Genomic DNA, 7,588 nt, shown 5'->3' on the forward strand with positions numbered 1-7,588 from the left:
CAAACCTTGTGAACACATGTTTCTGCAAAAACTTTATTATAACCTTAGCATCGTTTTTCAGATATGCCTCTGCCTCAACCCACTTAGACACATAGTCTACTATTACTAATATGTACTTATGACCAAAAGACGGAGGGAAAGGACTGAGAAAGTCAATACCCCAAACATCGAATAATTCTACCTCAATGATGTTTCTTCGAGGCATCTCATTTCTGTTGGTGACATTTTCGACCCTTTGACATCGATCACAACTCTTTACGTAAGCATATCCATCTTTGAATAGTGTTGGCCAAAAAAATCTGACTTGCAATACATTGGCTGCAGTACGTGTACCTCCAACGTGTCCTCCACTCGGAGCTAAGTGACAATGGTATAAAATCTTCTGTACTCCATCTTCTGCCAAGCATCTCCTAATCATTTGATCTGCACACTTTTTAAACAAATACAGTTCTTCCCAAAAATAGTACTTCACATCGTGAAGAAACTCTTTTCTTTTGATGATACGTCTTATCAATCGGCATCAAACCACAAGCTAAAAAGTTAGCAATATCAGCAAACCAAGGGGTATTATGGACATGATTTACCTTTAGTATGTGTTCATCTAGAAACATCTCTCAAATTGGTATAAAAGGAGAGTTCTTTTCTTGTGGCTATAGTCTGGACAAGTGGTCTGCTACTTGGTTTTCCACTCCCTTCCGATCTTAATTTCTAGATCAAACTCTTGAAGTAAAAGTACCCATCGGATCAGTCTCAGCTTAGTGTCTTTATTGGCAAGTAAATAATTAATTGCTGAGTGGTCCGTATAAACAGTCACTTTGGTACCTACAAGATAAGATTGAAACTTGTCAAAAGTAAACACAATAGCAAGTAACTCTTTTTCTCTTACCGTGTAATCCAGTTGAGCTCCTGTCAAAGTCTGACTCGTATAGTAGATGGGATGAAAAACTTTGTTCCTTTGTTGACCCTTGACAGCTTTGATCGCGAAGTCACTTGCTTTATACATCAATTCAAATGGAAAATCCCAGTCTAGTGTGACTATTATGGGTGCCGAGACTAACCAAATCTTCAAATCGTTGAAAGCTCTTAAGCACTCCTTATCAAATTTAAACGCCATGTCCTTCTCTAATAATTTGCATAAGGGTTTAGCAACTTTGGAGTGGCCCAAAAAGCTCCTAACACCCTTTACAGATATTGGAGGTGGGAGTTTCTCAATAACATCTACCTTTGCTTTATCTACCTTGATTCCATGTCTTGTTATCTGATGCCCTAGAACAATACCTTCTCGTACCATGAAATGAAAATTTTCCTAGTTAAGTACAAGGTTTGTTTCTTCGCATCGCCTTAGTACCTTGGCTAGATTGGCTAGGCAATCATCAATTGTATCTCCAAATACTGAAAAATCATCCATAAAAACTTCTAAATATTTCTCAACCATGCCAGTAAAAATAGAAATCATACATCTTTGAAATGTAGCAGCTGCATTACATAAACCAAATGGCATGCACCTAAATGCAAATGTACTGTACGGTCAGGTGAATGTTGTCTTGCTCTGATCTTTCAGTGCTACTGTAATTGGATTATACCCCGAGTATCTATTGAGAAAACAATAATAGTCTCTCCTTGCAAGTCTATCCAGCATTTGGTCCAAAAACGACAAAGGAAAGTGATCTTTCCTAGTTGTCTTGTTCAGCTTCCGGTAATCGATGTAAATTCTCCATCCCATAACCGTTCTATTCGGTATCAACTCGTTATTCTCATTTTCAATGACTTTGATACCTCCTTTCTTTGGCACACACTGGACTGGACTTACCCATGAACTATCTGAGATGGGGTAAATTATACCCGTATCTAACCACTTGATGATTTCTTTCTTAACTATATCCTTCACGATGGGATTCAGTATTTGTTTTCCATCAATCGTCCCTTTTTTCCATCTTCTAAGATAACCTTGTGTATGCATACAGATGGACTAATTCTACGAATATCGGCTATGGTCCATCCGATAGCCTTCTTGAATTGTTTCAACTCCAGGATGAGTTTCTCTTCTTGTTCAGTAGTTAATTCTGCTAAAACAATCACAGGCCGAGTAGAAGACTTACCTAAATAAACATATTTCAAATGTGAGGGAAGTACCTTCAGTTCTAATTTAGGTGGCTCTTTGATTGATGCTTTTGGTTGGGCATAATCCCTTTTCTCTAACTCCAAAGATTCAAAGCGGGATTGCGGATTAAATCCCCTTTAATTAGCTTCTAACAAAGCTAAGTATTCATCGTCCTCTTCATCATTTGGAGGTCTGATGTCAAAATTTGTTCCAATAGGTCCTCAACATAACTGAGTTCCTTATCCATAATTAAATCCTCTAAATTGGACACTGCAGAACAATCATCAATTGTGTCAGGAAATCGTATGGACTTAAAAACGTTAAATGTTACCTGATCATCCTGAACACGCATAGTAAGCTCGCCCTTCTGTACATCAATAAGGGTCCTTCCAGTTGCTAAGAATGGTTTTCATAGGATGATTTCCACCTCTTTGTCTTCTTCAAAGTCTAGAATCACAAAGTCAGTAGGAAAGATAAATTTTTCTACACGTACTAATACATCCTTAATTTTTCCTTATGGATGTGCTAAGGATCGATCAGCTAATTGAAGCGTAACTGTAGTAGGTCTAACTTCACCTATCCCCAACTTCTTGACATGGGCATCAAGTTGATACTGGCACCCAAGTCACATAGTGCCTTACCACAATATGTTGCTCCAATATTGCAAGGTATGGTAAAACATCTAAGATCCTTCAATTTTGGGGGTAGTTTGTCTTGAAGATATGCACTATATTCCTTTGTTAGGGCTATCGTCTCGAATTCTCCAAGCTTTCATTTTTTAGACAGGATATCCTTTATGAATTTGACGTAGTTCGACATTTGTTCAAATGCTTCAACCAACGGGATGTTTATATTAAATTGCTTGAGTACGTCTAGGAACTTCTTGAATTCAATTTCCTGCTTCTACTTTTTTAGTCTTTGAGGGTAGGGTGGTGGAGGTTTCTTTACTCGAACTGTTTGATTCGTTTTCTGTGGCAATTCTACATCTAACAGAGTTATTAGTTGATCAAAATTAGCTGGTTCAGAAGTTACCTTGTCAAATTTTGCAGATTCAATTTCTGGTGAAATTAGAATCTCAACACTCTGTTGAACTTCCTCTGAGTCTTGAGCATCAGCTGGCTCCTTCTCAACTTCGACGGAATTAGGCTATAAAGTCTTTCCACTCCTCAATGTTAACGCTTTACAATGCTCCTTCCCTGGATTCCTCAGATTCTCCGTATCACTAGGTAAAGCACCTTATGATCGATTTCTGAGTTCAATTGTAAGCTGGCCTACTTGATTCTCCAAATTCCTTAGAGAGGCATCATTTTTTTTCCATGTATGCCTTTAATAGATTCTCTAGGCTATTGGATGGTTCAACTTGGGTTGGTTTCTGAGCTTGTTGGGAAAAACTAGGTGGCTGGGTCGATCTAGGTTGGACATAATTGTTACTGGTTCCTGCCCCTTGGTTACTTGTAACGCCCCAAAATTTGGGCCTAGAAGTATTGGGCCTTGCGCAAGGGAATGGTTAGGAAACTGTCACAAAAGTATGCCTGCTTTAGTGGTTAAGGGTCTTGAGAGGAGTTGGAAAAGCCCTAGGTTCTAACCTAGGCTTTAGCAAAAATTTTGGTTTTAAGAGGATAAAACCCTGGATGCTTGGATGTAGGCCTTTTGAATTATTGTGATAAAAAAATGTCATAAGGAAGCTTGTGGTCTAGTGGTTGTGGCGTCATTAAGGTTATAAGGGAGCTTGGGTTCAAGTCTTGGCTTTTGCAATTTATTTTGGTTTTTCTTATAAAGAAACCTGGAGTTTGGCCTTTTGACCTTTTTATTAATTGAAGATAAAATGTGACGCAAAAGAGCTTCTGGCAAGGAGGCAAGTGGCATGTTGAGCCATTGAGGGGGGCTTGGGTTCGAATCCTATTGCAAGCAAAAACGATATTTATTTTGCTAGTATGAGGTGGCAAGAGTTTGTAGTGGTTTTGAACTCTATAAGGTGAAGTTTGAATTGCTAATGGAGAGGATTAAGGGAGAGTTTTGTGGAGAGAATCAAGGAAGTAGAGGTGTGTGGGAGAGTTTGTGCCGAATGGGTAGAGGGGAGCCTAGGAATTGCAGCTGGGGGGTTTCTTTCCTCATTTTGGTCAGTTCCTGTCACTGGTTTTGGACTTTTTTCTCCCTTTTCTCTCTAGTGTCGAATTGGCAATTTACCACTCGTGCATCTTTGCTTTTTAGTTTTTTCTGTTCTTACTTTTGCAATTGACCATTCCTTTCTCTTTTGTATCAACCTCTACCAAAACTCCTCTCTTCTCTATTCTTCTCTAGTTTTGGCCAACTGCATGATCACCCCTTCTTGACCATTGATTCTTTCTGTCGAACCTATCACCCTAGTTTTGGGATTCTTTCTCTTCTTCAGTTTGTGACTGAAAGTTCTTCCCTTTCTTTTTTGATCCTGCAACGGCTCTGACAATCGGTAAGTGATCAAAGGCTACTTTTTGCTTTTATTTTAAAACCGTGTGCACCTGTGTTCTTCTTTTCTTTTCCAAAATCGAACAACCCCTTTAACTAGTTATTATTTCATTCTTCTTGTACTGGACCCTTTCGATTCTAGGATCTTCCTTGAGGAGTGGTGAAGTGTGAACGGGTTGGAGGAGTCACACTTTTGATATCAAACATCTGGTAAGGTAATAAGTTTACCTTTTGATTTTGGAGGAGGCAACAAAGGCATGGTTGGTTTCTGTACAACAAGCGTTGAGGGATTAAGTTCACCTTCAATCAGGGTTACGTGCTCGTAGATCTTGGAATGACTTCGCAAAAAGGTGTTTATTCACACTGTCTCTTCTGTGAATCGGCAAAAGCCGAAAAGCCAATAGGCTAGAAATACGACGATTGAGGCCACATGGGCATGTGAACACTCATGTGGTGAACCGAGTCCATGAAACATGGTGTTAGACTGTAGAGGCCACTAGGAGCGTTCTCGTGCTCTTGGGCTGTTATGGGCCTCGTTTGGCTAAAATGGGTTGTGTGGGCCAAATGGGCTCGGGGGCCCCACACTGATAAAATCCACGTTAAGTGAGAAATACTGGACTGGGCTATGTTGTTCGCATAGTCGTGACTGAATTTGGGCTAAATGAGCCACACAAGCGTGTGGGCCCACTTGGGCCAAATATGGGCCTTAGGCCCATTTACACCATTATGACCATTTAGGTTATCTGTGTCACTCGATGCAACTGTAGACCTTTAGAAAGGTTTTTAAATGACTGAAATACCCTTGAAGGGTAAAATGACCAAAATACCCCTAGGGGTAAAATTACCATTTTACCCCTAACTGACGAAATGACCGCTACACCCCTAATGGTAGGTTGACTGATGTATGTATGAAAGTTATATGACTGATAGTGAGCATGACATCCTGCATTCACGTATGTTACTATGGCATGTCTTCCTGCATGGGGTTAGGTTAATTTAGATGGAGGAAGTGTATGGCTTGTAGCCATTCTGTTCAAGGCTTATTGCCTTTCTGCTTATGGCTTTTAGCCATTCTGTTAACTGGCAGCGTTGCTGCGATACTTATGGCTTTTAGCCGTTCTATTAACTGGCAGCATCGCTGCAATACTTATGGTTTTTAGTCGTTCTGTCTACGGTATCGAGCTGTTCTGTTGACTTAGTGCCACAATCGGTGCTAAGCTTGGTGTGATGGCTGGGTGGGTCGATTTTATCCCCACATGGTGTGTTGGTTGGTACGGTTGGTGTATTGGTTGGATTGGGCTGGATTTCTATTTGCATATCTACATCTGTTACTGATTTTGTAATGGGCTTAGGTCCACCTGGTTCTGTTAATGGGCTATGGCCCAGTATGTTTCTGCATACCGTATATCTGACTGTTTGTATTATAAGGGATTACACACTGATTTTTCGTAAACTCACCCTTCTGTCTAACTGTCCAGGTAATCCCCAGCATTAGGCGATTTGGAGCCGCGAGAGACTCAGAGGTGGCCACATGACCATTGACGCTCTGCTGTAGCCTTTTTATTTGAATTTTATATTTTGGTTTTTAATTCTATTATAAGGCCTTTGAGAGATTACATTTTTAAAAGGGCTTTAGTTTTCCTTACTTAAAATTGCTAAACACAAATTTTCATCATTAACAACTATTTTCCAAAAACACTTAAAAATAGATGTTTTTACATTTCAAACTTTAATAGTTTCCACGATTGGAATAACCTAAAGTATCAATGCCAGACATTAAGTAAACATTTTTGACGAGATGATTTTCTAAACTCGAGTAAAAGGATTTAAACATAGAAATGAACCTTTAACGACAAACTGAGTTTTTGATCGATGCTTTGATGTGACACGCCAGATTCAGCCATAACATTTGGGCTAGGTTTGGGGTGTTACATTACTCCAGGAAAAATTCCAGTGGTTTCGCCATGATGGGTTATAGAAATTGGATTGCAGCCCTTGCCTTCCTCAATTTTGGTTCACGTTACCCATGTAATACATAGATTCTGGGTTCGATGGACATTCTTTGAACAAATGTCCTTCCCCATAATAAACACAAGCTACATTTTCAAATTGATTCAGTGGCTGTGCTGCAAAATTATTGCAGTCATTAGTAGTAAGATTTATTAACATTGAGGATATTGATGATACTTGAGATGCGAGTGAAGTAAGAGCGTCTACTTCATGTATTCCAGCAACTCGTCTTCCTGACGTTGCTCGATTGGCTGGCCTCATTATAAGACTTAGAAGGGAGAGCACCATTAGCAGAAGCGCCCACTACCATCCTCATGTGAGCATTGAGACCATTATAAAATGTCTCAAGTTGTATACAATGTGGGATTCTATGATGAGGGCACCTTCATAATAATTCTTTGTACCTTTCCCATTCCTCATACAATGATTCTTCATCCATTTGTTGGAAAGCAGTGATCTTGTTCCTCAACTTAGCATTCTTGCTAGGCGGGAAATACTTTATAAGGAATTTTTCTCCTAACCATTGCCATGTTGAAATTGAGTTTCGTGGTAACGAGTTCAACAAGGCTCGAGCTCTATCCCTTAGTGAATATGGGAACAACTTCAATCGTAATGCATCTTTGGGTACTCCGGCTAACTTGAAAGAATCGCTCACCTCCATAAACAGTCTTAAGTATAGGTGAGGATCTTCGGTAGGCATTCCACTGAATTGGTCCACTGTCTGAAGCATCTGGAACATGACTCGCTTCAACTTGAACTATTGTGCCTCAATTTCGAGTCTCTTAATACCCGGATTAAGATCATGAAATACTGACATGGCATACTGTCTCAAAGCTCTACCCCTATCATCAGCAATAAGGATAGGATTTCGAGCAAGGCTTGCACCATTTCCTTGATTCAGATTTTCGAAGTTCATCTTTTCAGTCCTTCTCTCACTTGCTTGTCTTCTTCACTGTCGAAAAGTTCGTTCAATCTTAGGGTCTGCAGGGAGTAAATCGATGATTCGATTAATACTCATAAACACCTGAAATA

The 7,588-nt window shown here is 39.7% G+C and overlaps 1 non-coding gene across 1 annotated transcript; it reads left to right on the forward strand.

The window, feature by feature from the left end:
* The first annotated feature begins 6,921 nt into the window (after positions 1-6,921).
* On the forward strand, positions 6,922-7,028 carry LOC128032172 (small nucleolar RNA R71). The gene has a single exon (XR_008188301.1). It is a non-coding gene; the product is annotated as a small nucleolar RNA R71 (small nucleolar RNA).
* The last annotated feature ends 560 nt before the right edge of the window (positions 7,029-7,588 follow it).

Source organism: Gossypium raimondii, chromosome 8, assembly GCF_025698545.1.
Source record: "Gossypium raimondii isolate GPD5lz chromosome 8, ASM2569854v1, whole genome shotgun sequence".
NCBI classification, from domain to species: Eukaryota; Viridiplantae; Streptophyta; class Magnoliopsida; order Malvales; family Malvaceae; genus Gossypium; species Gossypium raimondii.